The sequence below is a fragment of the Coptis chinensis genome, chromosome 3, assembly GCF_015680905.1.
Source record: "Coptis chinensis isolate HL-2020 chromosome 3, ASM1568090v1, whole genome shotgun sequence".
NCBI classification, from domain to species: domain Eukaryota; kingdom Viridiplantae; phylum Streptophyta; class Magnoliopsida; order Ranunculales; family Ranunculaceae; genus Coptis; species Coptis chinensis.
This window is the reverse complement of record NC_141458.1, coordinates 5,781,131-5,799,924: the sequence shown is the minus strand read 5'-3', so window position 1 is coordinate 5,799,924 and position 18,794 is coordinate 5,781,131. Positions and strand designations below refer to the sequence as shown.

The 18,794-nt window shown below is 36.4% G+C and overlaps 1 long non-coding RNA gene across 1 annotated transcript; it reads left to right on the top strand.

The window, feature by feature from the left end:
- Positions 1 to 2,931: 2,931 nt before the first annotated feature.
- On the top strand, positions 2,932 to 18,556 carry LOC147507540 (uncharacterized). The gene is made up of 4 exons (XR_015216202.1): positions 2,932 to 3,105; positions 3,529 to 3,594; positions 3,688 to 3,764; positions 18,440 to 18,556. It is a non-coding gene; the product is annotated as an uncharacterized LOC147507540 (long non-coding RNA).
- The last annotated feature ends 238 nt before the right edge of the window (positions 18,557 to 18,794 follow it).

Below are 18,794 nucleotides of genomic sequence, written 5' to 3'. Positions count from 1 at the left end.
TCCGTCGTACAAGTTTAAGGTAATTTTTTTAATATATATATATATATTTTTGTAGAATCCATTTTTCCGGACCCCACCGATTTAAGGTTTCTCAGATGATAAAATCAATTAGTCAAACAACATATTAAAACAACACATTTCAAAAATTGATATATACATTGATAATTTCCAATTTACAATATCTTCAAGCTTATGATTGCCAACAACTAGGCTTTCAAAGTATACAAAGAAGGATAAAAACATAATGAAAAAACAATTTCAAATTCCTATCTTCATCACCTTTGCACGCACATTTTGTTCTTTCGTGTGAATCACCAGCAGCGACACCACCACCAAGAGCTTGATGAGCACCAGCAGTCCATGGCAGCGACACGGAAAGAAGAAGAGCACCAAGAATGACACCAAAGAAGAGCGGCAAAGAAGCAGGTACCCAAAGACACACTCCACCCCAAAGAAGAAGAAAGACTCCAAAGACACAAAGACCACACTCACTCACCACACAAAGACCACACTCACTCACCCACACTAGCACTTGCACACACTCACACACTACCACCCCACGCACACACACTCACATGTCGCCGCCACCCACACATACACACACTCGCACCACGCACCACCACCACCACACTATGACTAGTATCAGCAACACACCGACCATAAGCAGTTGAGCAGCAAGACTGGTGTGGCTATAAACACACATGTAATCCTACAAAAGTGTTTTTAGTAGCTAGAAACCTTGCTTTCTATGCTGACAATGCAATTTAGACCATAAAAGCATCACAATCAATGTTCAAACACCACAAAAATGTCAGATGTTCTCAAGTAACTTGAAGCTTAGGTTGTGAACATTTACTTATACTTTATAAGGTACTGATGATATGATCTTTTGTGTGTCACCACACACCATATCATCTACAACATAAAGTATTAGACGCATGCATATAACTAATATCATATATAATATGCATAATATTTGCCCATATGATTCTCATTCAAAATATGAAGAATTATAGTTAATACAAAAGTAATGCTTTTAGTATATAACCCTATCACAGTGAACTTCTGAAGATGGAGTATGAGGAGATTAAGCAAAAGAGAGTGGTCAAAGTGGCTCTTGGGTGACAGATGCACTACATACTTCCATAGCATGGTGAAGGAGAGAAAATGTTAGAACAAGATATGGTTAATAACAGATGAAAATGGAATGAAAAGCAATGACCATAATAGAGTAGTTGATTCAATACTCTCACACTATGAATTACTACTAGGGAGTGAACTTATAGCAGAAGCTAGATGGAAATGATTTCTCTGAGAACCTACATGTCATAGCAATCATTGATGACAGTAATAGAGAAGCTTTGGAAACAGAAGTAGATGATATAGAAATAATGGGAGCTTTATTCAGCATGGATAACTATAAGGCTCCAGGTCCTGATGGTTACAATGCATTCTTTTTTAAGGAGTGTTGGTCTATAGTAAGGGAAGACTTCCTTAAAGCCATGAAGTATGTACTCACCACAAATGCAATGCCAAAAGGATTCAATGCTACTTTCATTTGCCTAGTGCCAAGGAAGCCTAATCCAGAGAATGTACCTGACTATAGGCCTATTGCATGTTGTAATACAACTTATAAGTGCATTCCAAAGGTGTTAGTGAGTAGGTTGAAGCCAATTATAGACACTCTTATTTCCATGAATCAGTCAGCTTTTGTTCCAGGAAGAACTATTAACGATAACCTACTACCTATACTCTCCCATGAGCTAATAAGGAAGTACACTAGAAATCATGTCTCTCCTAGATGCTCTCTTAAGTTGGATATAAGTAAAGCATATGATATAGTGAGTTGGGATGCTATAAATGTTATGCTTATAAGATTACAATTTCCCCTTAAAATGAGAAGATGGATTCAAATGTGTTTCTCCACACCATATTTCTCTATTATGATTAATAGAACTCCGGAAAGATTCTTTAAAGGCCGAAGGGGTTTAAAGCAAGGTTTTTTTTTTTTTTTAAAAATAACTAGGGGTTTTGGGGACCCCAACCTTTATTAATTGCAACTTCTCAAGTACAGTTTTCATTCTTTATCCTCTTTGATCAGTTCACTTAATTTTTTATCCATTGGGGAGATAAAGAACATACATTTGTTACAAGTCAGGGTTCTATGAGTAATACAATTACTACTCATTTTAGATAAGTAATCCACTACTTGATTTCCTTCCCTAAACACATGGAGGAATTAAACTTCTACAAAATTTCTTAGTTCAACCTCGATCTAAGCCACTAAGTTCCTGTGGTACCATGGTGCTTCTTCCTTCTTGCTCAGAATCTAGATCACACTCAGCGAATCTGACAGCACTTGCACTTTTCCTATATGCATAGCTGCCACACCTTCCAACCCTTTCAGCACGCCAAGCAACTCTTGCTGAAGCACTGAACATTTCATAGAATTTCCACAAAATGCCAGCATGACATCTCCGTTCCGATCCCACAGAGCACCCCCATACCCTGCTATCCCATTCTGAATGCGTTAACTTTCACTTTTCAGCTTTGACTGGGCTTTAAAAAGGTTTTTTTCTCTTTAAAACTTGGGCTTTAACCATAGAACTTCTTAGCAACCAACCTTTCCTCCTTTCTCCTGCAAAAGTGACATATTTCTCCTTTAAGGACACCATAATAACTTTTTTGTGACAGGGGCTTTTCCCAATTTGTGACGCCAAATAGGCGTCAGAAAATTTGTGACATCAAATTGCCATCAGTATTTGTTGCTTGGTGTCACAATAAATCAAAAATTAGTTTTACTTTATTTATGAAATTTGTTTAAAACATAGTGACGGCAAAGAGGCGTAAGTTTAATAAAGATCCAAAGTCTCGTGTTTGGCATGTGCGAAAGGGTGAGGCGTCAGATTCCGATCTTTACAATTTCTCTTTTTCTTCTCAAGACAGAAACCCTTTCCCGCTGAAAACTCTTCTCCACTTTTCTCAATCTATTCGAATTATCCAATCATTTTTCGTTCATCTTGATGAAAGTGAACTAAAGGAGGTAGTTTTATCATCTCAAATTCTTCATCTTAAGCCAAGCTACCATCTTTCCGATCTTTTAAGGTCAGTTTCTATAAAGATTAGTTTTTATTTTTTCGCGATTTTGGTTTTTGGGTTTGCAATTCTTGATTTCGTTTTCTAGGGTTTTTAATTTTCTTGGTGAATGAGTTTGTTTATAATAGTTTGTTTAAGTTGGTTATTATAATGGTAAGAATGGGTTTTCTTCTGAGTTTGTAGTATGTTATGTTTTTACCTTTTAAACGTGGTATCAGTCAATTAGATGGAGGAGTTTAATTACAAGCTGAATAAAAGTACAAGCTTTGTTATACCGATAGTTAAGCATCTAAAGCACTCTCCTCTAAGATATTAAGTCATAATCTTTTATATGCTTGTTGGTTTAGACTTTTGACATACACAAAATGAAATACTTTAAGGTGTGTGCTTGTTTATTTTAACTTTTGTTTGTTATTCTATTTTTTTTTCTAGTTTCCCTACACATAAGATGCCGTACAGATTTGGTGTTTTTAAAGTGGTGGCTTGAGAGTCGACAAGGTAGATATTGTTCATGCGTTTTATCCCTTTTTTTGCATACTTTTTTCTTTAGTCAAAATTTCTTAGTTAATTGAAGGTAAGTTTCAAATGCAGGAAAAGTACAAACTTCTTACACTTAGCTTGGAGCTTTAGGTTTCGACATTGATTGTGCTCCCAGTGCTTGACTTCAGGTACATATATCTTCAATCATAGTGCCTATCATTTATTATTATTATTTTTATTTATTCATTTATTTTTTCCTATTTCTAATTGTTGTTAGTGCATAACGTAGAGCATTTCCCTTCGGAACATCTTATGTATTGGTTTCTTTTATGGTTCTTGGAGGATATACTAGTATACTGCATTGCAGTGGGGGCGTGAGCGTAGTATATCATTTATTTGGTTATATATATATATATTATATTTATTTATTTATTTCCACGACTTAGATTAATTTTTTATATAATTAGACAGATAAATTAAGAAAAATAGACTATTACATTGTCTAGTTTATTCAAATTTAATAGTATTGATTGAATCTTTTTGTAGACCATAACTGCCTCCATGTGTACAATGTACTCAAATAAGCACACTTAAAAATTAACAAGCTTTTGGTTTTTTTCTCATCTCCCTTTTAACAGTCAACATGTTATTAACCAATCCTTAAACTCGATTGAGAATATTATGTTATTAACAGCGCCTTTACTGCATCAGCTTCTGTAATACCATACCCTAAACTCCAAACTCTCATTAAATAGACCTATAAATAGGTGTAATACATATAGATGGAGACAATTATTTTTCAAATATCCATCTACAACATGTTGTATGAAATAAACTAAAACAATTGTCAGATTCAAACAATTGACAAATTCAAAGATTTTTCAAGCGAGTGATTTTAAAGATACTACAAATCATCTATAAATCTATAACCTATTCAATAGAAAATCATCCGTCACTTCAAAACTATTGGGTCAGATACATGAGTTGCTCTTGTGTTTGCTGAATCCCGAGTCTATCTGATCTCTGAAATAGTATAACACTCTGGCTCCTTAAACATTTCTGCCCATAATCAAATTCATGTGCCTATGTAAAAGATCTAACAAAACACACCAAATGGAGAGTTTTTTCATAGTTTTTTTCCTTCTACAGGGAAGGAAGAAGACCATTTGCATTACATATTTTTTCTATAAAAATAGAAAAGAAAAATTACTTAAAAATCTAATGAATAAGGATTAGAATGCTACACAGCTGCTCCTATACGGTCAGCGGTTCCAGTATGCACCCTCTTTTTTTCTTCTTGCACTAGTGCTTTTACCACTTCATGGAACCAGCGCCTGAAGCTTGGCAATCTAGAAAGCATTGAACAAAAGCCTTGCAACTTGAAATGAAAAATACAAGACAGATTAAGAATACAGACAGCCCTAAACCACATATGCCACTCGGCTTAAAATAAGAGAGATATTGCAATACCTTCAACTAATGCTATGCAACTGAGCACTTTTGATCTCATAAACTGGTGGAACTCCACCATTGTTCCAAGCATTAACTCTTTCTTCATTACCACAATAGAGACACAATTTGTACAGATATAGTTCCTTTGTCTTTTTCAAATGCAGACTCTTAATCTGCTCTTTCATGACCGACATGGGCTAAAAAAGCCAGTCAAAACCCTTCCCTCCTCGGGCCGATTCACACTAGTCGGGGTTCAACATTGTCACCGATGTAACATAAAAGGGTTACATTTCAATAAGCAATAGCAGGTAGATATATGAGGAAGAATTGTGATCTTGAAAACAAGGTAGACCAAGAGAGCCTCACTTATTACAAATTTTGGATTTATGTACAAGAGTGGTAACTACGCATCGCTTCTATCCTTCTTGTTGTAACATTCTACTATGATCACTTATTTTTTCAACAAACACAATGACCCCTTTGCACACCACGTTATCAAAATCTAGTAATCGGCATATCAGTAAAACCAAGCAAACACAATATATAACTTGGTGATTGGCTCAACAGTAACGGGTGACTCTTCGAATAGGAAGAAATGGTGAGAACACATTAATTGTACCAACCGGAGAGCAAAAAATACTGAACAACATGAAAGACAAATCGAAAATCCTAAGCGTATGGTGTATTCCCTGCCGCTAATGACTATTTAGCGATTCATTTACAGAAGATATCAAATTTAAAAGATAGTCCAACTGATTTTAATTTTTCATTCTAGACAATCCAGAAGTTGCATTTGAGACAATCCAAAAGTTGTTGAATGAATCCCGTTAGAATGAATGACCTCAATAACCAAGCTCAAGTACTACACATACATACAGCAGAGATTCACAACTCAAGATAAGTACAACACTAAACTTTGATGCAAAAATGATATGTATAGTCAGCAAAATACTATATTTACGCATGAGAAATCCGGCTGACTCACACTCGATTGAGTGAAAAAAGCACCGTAAAAATGTATATGCAGGAATTCCAATGTTAACTATGTTGCTCTTCGAATATTGCCATACTTCCAAATCTTTGACGCCAATGGCTCCAAAGAAGAAGAAGCTCTCCCCAGCCCTTGAAAAAATTATCCCATATCCGATACCAAAATGTAAAAGCTTAGTAAGTATACAAAATGTGACTGCCACACCTATTTCAAGATATGCATTTCTTGAGGACATCACTTAAGGAACAAAAAAAAAAATGTAATATGAAATAAAAGAGTAAAAAGCCGCTTGACCACATTCATACCATCCCTCCATCCAAACAAAACTGTGTTTCAAACAAGGTGATCTTAGGTGTTTAAAGAATGAGGAACTGAATGATAGTATGGTTGGCTACCAAAAGCCTGTTTACAAAAGTTCAAACTAAACTAGTCCAAGAGAACCTAAGAATGGAGGTGCATGCCACATATTCAAATTATACTTACCACCACATCCTTCGGGTTCTCGTGATTTGCATGGACAAGATCCTTTACAGAGGTTGCTTAGTGCAAACAACCTCAAGCTTCTCAGTCACCCGCTTTACAGTCCGTCCTACACTGTAATCAGCTACCTCACGATACCTAGGCCTGGCTAGACACATAACAAAAACTATCATATAGTAAAACATAGGATGCAATGAAATTCCATCAGCAAATTCAGTCACCGAACTCAAAAAAGAATAAACATGAACCACTCACAAGATATATAACATACCTAGGAAAGCACGACCCCTCTCGGAGGTAGAGGAAATCATTGGTGTATTCATCAAACAAGGCCAATACAACAACGACATAGAGTAAACCACTCTTTGTAGAGTTCTCCTAAAACAGAAAAAATAACTTATGAAATATACAATTGAAGTACAAGAAGTTTAGGCAAAATCAATCAAGGGAAAAAAGAGTCTACGTACGTTAGGTAAAGTAGATGATCAAAATGAACCTGATATGCAACAGCAGCAGCATAAAGTTCAAGAAAAAAACCTGAACAGATTCCTGCTAAAGAAGCTAAAGCCACAGCAATAGGCCACAACAAAATCGAAAGCCCAGCAAACGGCACACAAACCTGTTGACTCTGTGACACCGGCGGGAATAGAGATATTGGAACCCAAATATTTTTCGTGGGCGGGAGATGAGAAATTAGAGAGGAGAAGTGAGATGAGGTGAGAGAGGAGAGAAAATGTGGAGGGAGAATTATGTAAGGGGGAAAGATTTTTTTTTTTTCTGGTTTGTTTGAGGGGGTACAGACAGACACCAACAAAGTGGTTTTTTAGGTGACTTCTAAAGCGACCTCAAGAGTTCGCTACGCTCACGGACTATATTGAATGGCCATACTTGATCAAATGTGTGCTTTTTAGCTTCTTTGCTTGACTGTGAAATAGAACTATATTGAGGCTAACCTCCTCAATAGGAAATTAATATGCTATTTTGAACTATTTTGAAGAATTCGCATGTTGATTAATATGCTATTTTTTCGTGTAGTGTCTCTTTAATCCTATTTTATAGTTGGCTATGTTATAGCAAGAAATGGGGGTATGCTTTTTTTTCCTTTACCTATTCATGGTACTGACAATTAGCTTAAACTTTATGATGGTTTCAAATTAACTAACTCTAGAGTTGGTTTTCTTGTTTCCATTCTTAAATTTTTATCTATATAGGGGTAGAATGTCACGACCCATTCAAAAGGACTAGATTCATGAACCAAACCGAGTGAGCACCGTGTACAGACAAGGGGTAGACGATTTTATTGATTTAGCAAAAGAAAAGTATGAAGGGTTTACAACATGTCCTTGCCCATGTACAACATGTCGGAATGGGAAAAGATTGGTGTTTGATGAAGTCCGAAGGCATATAGTTCAAAATAGTTTTGATCTAACGTATATGGTATGGTCCTTACATGGTGAAAAACGATCAAAGTATCCTGTGGTAGACATAGTTGGAGATGAAAACATTGAAGATAGAGAGCTTGGGCTAGGGAATTTTGTTGATGCTTCTTATAGCGTACATGAAAGTGGAAGGGGTGATGTGCATGGAGGGGATGGCGGTCAAACTTCTGATTTTGAACGACCTTTCGTTCCCGAACCAGATTTGGGTAAAAAGTATGCGGAGTACAAATTAAAAGCTGAACAAAAATTATACCCTTCATGTGAGGGGCCTGTGACAACTCTATCTGCAGTTGTAGAGCTTCATGACTTAAAGAAACAATATGGTTGGTCTGGAAATAGTGTGAGTGCACTCTTGTCTATGCTAAGAACTTGGTTACCAAAAGAAAACACTTTGCCTGAAAAGTGGCCAGTAATGAAGAAAATGTTGACCGACCTAGGTATGAAAGCAAAGCGCATCGATGCATGCGAGAATAATTGCATCTTGTATTATGGGACAAAAAACGATTTGACGATATGTCCTCATTGCGACTCGCCCAGATATAAAGTGGAGGGTAAAACAGGGAAGGAGTCAAAAGTGCCTAAAAAAGTATTGAGACATTTTCCTTTAGGTCCACGACTCAACGATTATATAATGATACCATCATTAGCACGGGAAATGACATGGCATGCTCGAGCAACACCTTCATGGGATTATATGCGACATCCTGTTGATTCAGTCCAATGGGCAAAATGTAAAGAGAGATGGCTAGAATTCGCTAATGAGGACCGTAATGTTTGGCTCGCAGTTGCAACTGATGGCTTCAATCCTCGTGGTATTCAATCAATCGGCTACGCTTGTTGTTGGTCATACTAGTGCCATACAATCTCCCACCTTCATTATATATGAAACCGACTTTCAAATGATGTGTTTGTTGATACCTGGACCAAAGGCACCGGCTACAAACATCGATATTTTCCTTGAACCACTATTTGATGAGTTGAAACAACTCTGGATGGAAGGAATCCCTGTGTATGACATGCACAAGAGGGAACACTTTACTCCGAGAGCTATGTTGATGTGGGGATACACGATTTTCCGCTTTTGAAACTTATCTGGTTGTGTGACACATGGTTATAAAGCATGTCCTGCTTGTGGTGACAACACCCCCTCAGAGCGTCTACCTTGTAGTAAGAAGATTGTGTACACAAACTACCGCTTGTTTCTTGATCCGGATCACCCATTTAGGTATAATAAACACTTTAAATATTGGCTAACTTTTTTGAATTCAAGTTATGTATAGTAAGCAATTCTAACACTCTCTATCTCCAGATATAGTAAGCACTTCAATAAGGAGCAAGAACATAACCTTCCTCCAACACGTCTTAAAGGAACTGATATTGACAAAATGCTGACCTGCGTTAAATATGTACCTGGTAAGATCCAAAAAGGTTCCAAACGGTCAAGAGTTGATGGGAGTGTAAATGTTGCTAATGATGATGATGATGATGATGATGATGATGATGACGACGACAACAACGCTGGTGTTGAAGTTACAGGGGCTTTTTATAGGAGGTCCATTTTCTTTGAACTGGAATATTGGCCAAGTCATGAAGTTCGACATTGTGATGATGTGATGCATGATGAGAAAAATGTTTTTGAACATATATTGAACTTGATCCTAGATGTGAAAAAATCAAAGGATACAGTTGCTGCTAGAGAGGATTTGAAGATGAAGGGCATCCATAGTAGTTTGTGGATGCAAGAGGACTTAAATACCGGTAGACAGGAAAAACCAAAAGCCTCCTACGTCTTAGATGCTGATAAGAAAAAACATTTCTTCCAAATTTTTAAAGACTTGAAGCTTCATTCGGGTTTTTCGTCTAACTTGAGCAACATTGTCGTTTCCAACCCACCTTCTTTGCTCACGATGAAGTCTCATGACCATCATGTTATAATGCAATATGTGCGCCTGCGGTTGCTTCAACATGCTTTTCAGAAAAACCGCGACTTCATGAAGAGCCTTACACCAGATAAGCTTATTCTTCGGACTCTTGTGCTCAAAGGTTTTAAGTCGTAAGGATATGGAAGGTGCCAAATTCATGATTGTAGAAGCCAGGTGTCTTGGAGAAGCATCTTCCACCATCTTTTTTCGATATTAGTATCCATTTGATGGTTCATCTAGCCGATGAAGCGTTGGTTTGTGGAGTTGTGTGGCCTAGGTGGATGTATCCTTTCGAGCAGTAAGTCAACTATGTGTCTTATATATTAGTTCAATTTCTTCTATAAAGATAATTTTTAACAACATTAACACGTATACTTTCTGAATTTCTTAATACTAATAGAGCGATGAAAGAGTGTAAAAACATACCCAGCAATAAATGATATGTTGAAAGGTCAATTGTAGAGTCCTACATAGTTTCTGAATCTGTCCGATATGCTATGGAGTACATGCCGCGTGGAGGAAATAAAAAATTAACTCGTAAACCCTACCTTGATGAAAATGGCGATTTCATTGATAAAGGGCCTTTGCTTGACTTCAAAGTTGTGATGTTAGAAACGGCACAGTGGATACAAATACAAAGATGGCTTATTTTTTTATTACAAGTTGAAAGACTCGATGAATTTTACAGGTGGGTTGTTCATTCTGGCTTTGGAATTTAATATTTTTGGTAATTTATGAAGAATCACGTATGGACTTCCATGAATGAATTGCAGTGAGTATCGAAACTTGCAGCCCACTACTCGTGGTAGGGGAAAGGGAATAGCAAAGTCAGAAGTGGAAATTCAGACAGAATTCATTATCTGGTTATACGATAAGGTATTCTCTTACTTTGCATTTATAGTAGCTAATCACTAGGTGAAAACATGATTTTTTTGACTCCTGGTCCAGATAGGAATTGACGGGTACTAATAGTCAAGAATATATTTGACGGGCTTTTTATTAAATTGATGGTCCATAACCGTCAAACAAAAAATTGATGATCCACTCTCGTAAAGAAAATTTTCCCCGAAATCCCAGTCGAAGCGCGAATACCTTCCCCCCAAAATTTTCGCTCTTTTCCAATTTTCTCTCTTTCGGTTTCTATTTGGTTAAAACTCAACCAAAAACTCACCGTCATATACAATCTCCTTCCATACCTCACAAGCAGCAGCTACTTCACGACTCCATTTGCAACCCTCGCGATAATTTCATTACCTTGTTCCGCCAAAGATAACAATTTCATCTCTACAGCAACTTCAAACAACTTCTGCCAAAGCTAACAAATTCAGCAAGCTTCAATTTCACCGGTTTGTTTCTTTTATTTAGAAAAGATGTTACTTTTTCTTTAATTAGTATATTGGGATGATGCATCTTTCTCATGAAGTCTGTTTTCAAGTTTGTGTTCTACCCTTTGAAAGTTATAATCCGCCCATTCTCTAAAAACTCACAGGACTCTTCTAATTTACATCTAACAATGGTAAAATATAATATATAACTATAATATGAAATTTATATTCTGAACTGTTAGGTGTGACACAGTAAAGTTTTATTTTTGGATTCAAAGAATAGAAAACCATATATTTTTCCATGTACTGTAACACCAATGATATAATTGTGAAATAACAATCTAAGTATAGTACGAAATTGATGAACTTATTATGTGACACAATGCACGATCGTATGACATGTTTAAATAAAGTTATGTGCTACAAGTAAATATATATTCTCAGTCTGAATAGAGGGGAAAAATAAATAAATCAATATATAGGTGTTGGCTGGAATGGCATTAAAACTTAATTGGTTAATTGCCGGCGCAGTAGGATATTGAAAAACAATGTCACCGGTAGTTGGCGATGATTGCGCCAACACTGCTGTCAAAATAACGTATGCAAAAATACACAGAAAGAAATAAAACTAGGCATTATGAAGTTGAACCTAATACGTGCATGCACAATATAAAGAAACAAAGTAACACAAGCTAAGAAAGAAACATAATGAATATACAAGAAACTTACTAGTGCCATTGCTATTGGTGGACGAATTATAAGGAGGAATACCAAACATCATTGTGGCTTGTTAATTCAATAAGGGAGAGATTGATGGAGAAGATACGTTCTACTACTCTAGTTATCTAGTTATCTAGGTATCATAACCCTTGTTTTTTTTCCCATTCTTGTAATGGATTGCGTCAAAACTCTAACTTTTTAAATTGGTCGTTTTGCATATACACTACTACAGCTAGTTTTGATCGAATTTTAGTTAGTTTGCATCTCCTAAAGGTTTGTGTTTTTTTTTCTTTGTTTAAAACAACTTATTTGTTTTAAGAAATGAAACACATATCATTATCGTTGTTATTGATATGCTATTGTTACTGCGAATTAATATTGTATAACGTTGTGACTTTTTATTGCTTTATCAAAAAAATTAAGTAAATTATTGTTGTTAAAATTGAGTTTTCACCATTCGTTTTACTGAGTAATGGAAGTTTTCATCCTTTAATTGGATGCACTTCTTGGTGAAGATGTTGGTTTGTCGTGTTGAGGGTGTTGTCTATCAATTCTAACAATTTTTTTTATAAACTATGTTTTGTTCAACATGGTGAGGGTGTTGGTTTGTCGAAAATGTTATTCGTATGGTGATTGTCTAATGTAGGGCAGAACTACTGAATTTAGAGAGAGGGGCATAAACATAGTAAAAAAACTTAGTTGCATATCAACTCATGAAAATTTTGATTATATGGCTTTCACTACCACAAGTTTAATTTAATTAGTATGTTCTTGGTGATGTAATATTACTCGTTTGTGCGTGTGTGCTGCAAGTTGTATTAGTTAGTTAGTATGACACTTTATTTGATATGCAAGTGGTATTTGTATTGATTTTTTGTTGTTGTAAAAGATGTCTACGAAAGTGCCAAGCAAGGCATGGATGAAGGCACCGACGTTATCTACGGAATACATTGAAGGTGCTCGTTCATTCATTAAATTTACCCAAAATAGTTTGGGGAAAAAAATTGATTGGTACTGCTGTCCTTGTATTGACTGCGGTAACCAAGAGAAGAGATCAGCTGAATATATTTTTTACCATTTGATTCGTAAGGGTATAACAAGCTCTTACACATCATGGGTTCAATATGGAGAGCGTTCTTCCAGAAAAAATGTCAATGCTACAGTTGCTAGTACCTCAACTTGTGTCAGTAATGAAGAGATGCTTCCAAGAATGGTGGAGATGGTGAACGATACATTTGGGCATAGTCAACCTAATGACTTGGATGCATGTCTGGATGAGGCGGATGAGAATCAAGATGAAGATGATGCTCCTGATGGTGATATTTCGCTAGATGATATTCAAATCAATATACATGAGGATGTTCGGTACAAGAAATTGATGGAAGATGCATTACAACCCTTGTATCCTTCATGTGAAGGTGAACATTCAAAGTTGTCACGCACAATTGAGCTATTGGGGATGAAGTCTAGACATCGGTGGTCCAATAATAATAGTTTCACCACGATTCATTGGGATTCTTAAAGAGGATTCTGCCGGATAAGAGTACATTGGCTGTTAAAACGGATAGTGATAAAAGTATGATAAAGGCATTGCGTATGAAGTGTGAGGTTATCCATACATGTCCAAATGATTGTATTTTATACTGGGGGAAGGAAAATGAAAATAGAGTTAGTTGTCCCACATGTGGTGCGAGCAGATGGAAGCCAGCTGATGAATCCAAGCCAAGGGTTAATCCTTTGCCAATGAAGAAGCTAAGATATTTTCCTTTAACAAAAAGGTTGCAGAAGATGTATAGTGTGTCGTGGCTTGCTGAGAATATGACATGGCATGCAAAATCAGTTCCAAACTAAAGTCATTTGCAGCACCCAGTAGTTTCTTCTTGTTGGAAGTCTATTAATTATCGGTGGAGCGATTTCGTTGTTGAGCCACGTAATGTTCGATTAGGACTTGCAACAGATGGATTTAATCCATTTGGTAACAACAATAGCATTCATAGTTGTTGGCCTGTAATGATCGTCCCGTACAATCTTCCTCCATCCTTGTGCATGCGCAAAGAGTTTGTAATGTTAACACTATTGATTCCAAGTAATCCAGGAGATGAAATTGATGTTTATTTGCAGCCGCTTATTGAAGAACTTAGAAACTTGTGGTCCAAGGAGGCTGAAACTTATGATTCTTGCAGTAAAAAGACTTTCAACATGAGAGCAATTTTATTGTGGACTATTCACGATCTTCCAGCATATGGTTATGTTTCGTGGATGTAGAAACGGAGGGAAGGTACGCTTTGCCCAGCTTTGTAGTGAAGGGATAGAGTCGAAATGGTTAACAAATGGGAAGAAATTTTCTTACATGGGGTGTAGGAAATTTCTGAAAAACAAAAACCATCCTTTCAGAACACAGAAATCCCAATTTAATAGGAAGGAAGAACATGGAGAGCATCCTCGCCGTTTGGTTGGTTCATTAGTGAAGCATAAAATGAGTAAAATTCCTTATGTATACGGTAAGGTGAATGGTAAAAAGAGGAAGAGGGGTTCAAACGAGGTTAAGTTGACTGGTTGGTTGAAGGATTCCATCTTCTTTAAACTGGATTACTGGGAGGTATTTATTACCCTTTCTTTTCAATGTTCTATGTAATAGCACTGTAATTTATTGTTGACCACATCCATGAACTTCTTTTTGCTGCCACCATATCCTTGAACTTCTTCCTGTTTTTAGGCTTTTTCTTGTTGCCGGTACCATCCTTAGACTTCTTGCTGCCACTAAAAAAAGAAAATATCACCTTCCCTTTGGATTTTCTAGTAGTACCTCCATATCCATTTCCTTATTGTTGGCCTCACCCATTGTCAGTTGATCAGACTTGTAGGTCTTTAGGGTAGCAATGCCAAGTCTCTGTCTTTAGGCCTCACCCTTGTTTTTGTATTATGCTCTTTTGATATTAAAATAAATGGTTGCAGCAAGACTAGTTGACCAGTCTTTTATCTCAAGCATGTCCTGCTACTAGTTACTAGTATTGCAATTATATTTTGCATATACTAATACTCTTCTCACATTTACTACAACATCTTCCTATTTCACATAATGTAGACGTGATGCACGTTGAAAAAAATGTTGCAGATAATCTCTTCTCTTTAATCAAGAACACTAGTAAGTCGAAGGATGGTATGGCAGCACGTAAAGATCTAAAGGCTATGAAGATCAAAAAGAAGTTGTGGCCTGTGAAAATTAATGGGAGGCTATCGTACGCTAAGGCTCCTTATTGTCTTTCCCATTCTGAGAGAACCTTGATTTGTAGAACTTTGCACCAATTGAAGGTTCCAATCGGATATAGTGCAAATTGGAAACATAATGTGAACTTGGATGATTTTCAATTGAAGAGTCTAAAGTCAATGTTGGCCTGGATATGATATAACTGGTTAGGGGATATGCCCAAACAGGACTAGCAGTCTGCTGTTCCTGAGACATATTACTTAGCTGCTAAGACTAAGATATTATGTGTTTATATTAACTTATATTCTTCTAATAAATCTAAAGTTTTCCTACCTTTTGGCCTAGCATTTTCTACTAGTACCTTATAAATATGCTTTATGGTTGGTTAGTGGAGCGTTCCTTTTTTTAAAGTAACATATGAGGTTTTGTGTGTTCCTGGCGGTGGGTTATGTGAGATGCTGCTGTGGACTGTGGTGTATTGTATATGCACGGAGTATTCTCAGCTGATCACTAGAAAATGAAGAAGTGGAATCAGTAGAGGAAGAATTGCCGGTGGAGTCATGAGAGGCAGTAGTTGTGGTGTCGGAAGAAGAGGAAGTACTAGACGAAGCAAGGAAAAGAGTTCGAACCATGGAAAGGCGAGGGCATAGGTGAAGTGGGAGGAGTTGGCCTTTATAGAAGAGATCATCGGTGGGACAAAGATTTGAAGATGCCTTTCTAGAAGATAGTGAAGATATTATAAATTCGAAATTGGATGAAGAAAATGAATGGGATGGTGATGGTGGAAGAGTTTGAGATTTTGGATCTCTATTAGTTCTTCTCCCCATCACTTAATTTACTTCATCTTTTATCATCCACAATGTTTCTCTTAAAAAAAACAAGTACTAAAGTTGACAGAAATGAAAGTGAGGTAGATAGGAATTAGGAAATGGAAAGAGGATGAGATCAGAAGTGAGACATATGGGGGAGAAGTAGAGGAAAGTGTACAGAAAGACAATAATTATATTAAGTAGTTTTAAGGCTTTACGCCCCATTCTTTATAATAGTTATTTTGGATTCTGCAAGTTTTGAGGTATCACATGGGAGTTTGAACTTCTGGTTGTTGTACGTTTACAATCTCACATGTTGTAACTTATCATTAGTGTGTGAGTAGTTTTGACATCTTGTGTTCAGTCTACTGTGACGTGATATGCACATGAAAACAATTGGAGCAAAAATATCTTTATTGGTTGTTCACATAATATCTTTATTTTTCACTAATTGTTTGTGTTTTAAGCATCCATGCTAGGTATATGTTTTCATTGCTTTATTAAATTCAAAATGGAAGTCTGCAGTGACCTGTGGTGTACTGTTATGTGATAATGTGAACCGCTTACAATAAAAGGCATATATAGTTAAGTGTCCTGTTATTTTAATTTCTGGTTACTAGTTGCTTTCCTGCAGTTCTTGATACTCCACCGAGTTATTTTGCATATAAGATTGGATGGGTGTCTACTGACTCTTCTTGGATTTGTTCTATAGTTCTCCTTTAAATTCACATTTTTTATTTCCAATTATAATGGATAAAGCATATCTCATAAGAGTTCATTGTAGGCAAGAAGACAATCACGTGTTCTTGATGAAGTGTCACATGTTCCACCATCCACATGATGCCTTCTAAAGAACTTCAGGAAAAGAACCGTTGCACTTGGAAGCGTGTCTAATGATGTACCATCTACCGACTCGTATAACATAACAATTGACGATATCTTTGATTACACAACTGAGTTATATGTTGGGGAAGGAACATTTGGCGACATTTCAATTGGAGATACAATCACATGGCCTATGCCTTTTGTGGAGCCAATTTGATGCGAGTTGGTGAACTTTTTTTTGTGCATTTTAGTAGTTTAGCCTTTTTGTGCAACCTAGTTGGTTTTGTATATACATGAAGATGTATGGTTGTATATGTAGTATACTAAAACTCATGTAATGTACTTTGCTATAATATTTTGGTGTTTTGATGAAAGAATCTATTGTATTTTGGCAGAATGTTGATTTGAGTTGGATAGTTTAATTTTTGCAGGAAAAATGGATATGAAATTTAGATTATAAGAATTTCTTTTAAAAAACATTAATGCCCGTAAAACAACGGATATAGACCGTTAAGAAAATTTATGTATACAGAAAATTGACGTAGTAGACCGTCAATAATTTTCAAATTTGCATCCCAAATTCCATTAAAATTGGACAAATTTGACTAGTGAAATAACAAAGTTTGACGGTTTTAGTCCGTCAAAAATTCTATTTATTAATGACGTTTACCACCCGTCAAATCAATTTAAAATTATTGACGGTAACTAACCGACAAGAAAAAAAAAACGACTGCAAATTTTTTGACGGGCCTTACGACGGGCAATGTTTGTAAAAAATAGTGTTTTTTGACGGGTTCTACCAGTCAAAAAAGTCTTATTTTCACCTAGGGTGAGCCTTTAGTTTTGTTGATTTTTTGTTAATTATCTTTTTCTTTGTTGTATAGTTGTTGAAGGCTAAAAGCACGCAAGGCAACTTGTGGCAGTTAGTTAACGGGCCAATGCACAAGGTTAAATCATATAAGAAATATCGCATTAATGGATTTGTCTTCGCTACTAAGTCTCATGATGATACTGTTGTCACTCAAGATAGTGGTGTTTGCATGAAGGCTATTACCTCATTTACGGCAAGTAGGAAAGATAAAAACCGGTTGACTCAGAAACCATGTGGTATGGGGTTATCAAGCAAATTTTGAGTTGGACTACACAACATTCCATGAAGTGGTCTTTATTGTGATTGGGTAAGGGTTGAGGACAAAACTAATGGTTGTAAACTCTGTCCGATTCTAATTTGGTGATGGTCAACTTTAATAGGCTCAAGAGTGTCCATCATCAACTCGACTAGCCAATTATTCTTGCCTCTCGAGGCTAGTCAAGTGTTCTATTCAAAAGATTTGAAAATCCTGATTGGTGGGTGGTCATACATCCTCCTCCTCGATTGAGTAGTAACGATGAACTAGAAGCCAACGGAAGTCCAATCTATTTTTGAAGACCAACCTAACTTGATACCCCCGATGCAAAAGTTCGCAAAATGATAATAGTTGAAATATGCACTTTATTTATTTATTTTGGGTAATGCATACTTCATGACCTTTATTTTTCTTTTTTTTTGGTTGAGTATATATATGTGTTGTGCCAATATATCTTATCAAGTCTATTAATTAGGTATTTCTTTTATGATTTTTCTTAATTATATGTGCCAAGTTTGTGCTATATTTGTTTTGATGAACTGACTTCACTTTCTTTAATTATTAGGTTATTTGTTAAATAATGGCTTCAAGTTCACAACACCGTGGTGTGTCCCAATCTTCTCCTTCCGGTTCACAACACCGCACTTTGTCCCAATCTTCTCCTTCCGGTTCTCAAGACCGCGACTATGTCTCAATCGCCTCCTTCGGTTCTCAGCAACCTAGTGTGTCCTAACCATCTCATTCAACGGGGAGACAATACTTCCCAATCTAAGAAAACTAAGTTTCCAAATCATAGTGCAAGCCGATGGTAGGGTAACAGGAGTTTATGGTGGCAAATGGAGCAAGAGAGTCGGGCATTGATAATGAAGCTATTGTTCCAATTTCTTATGCAAGTTGGGATACAGTAGATGATACATTCA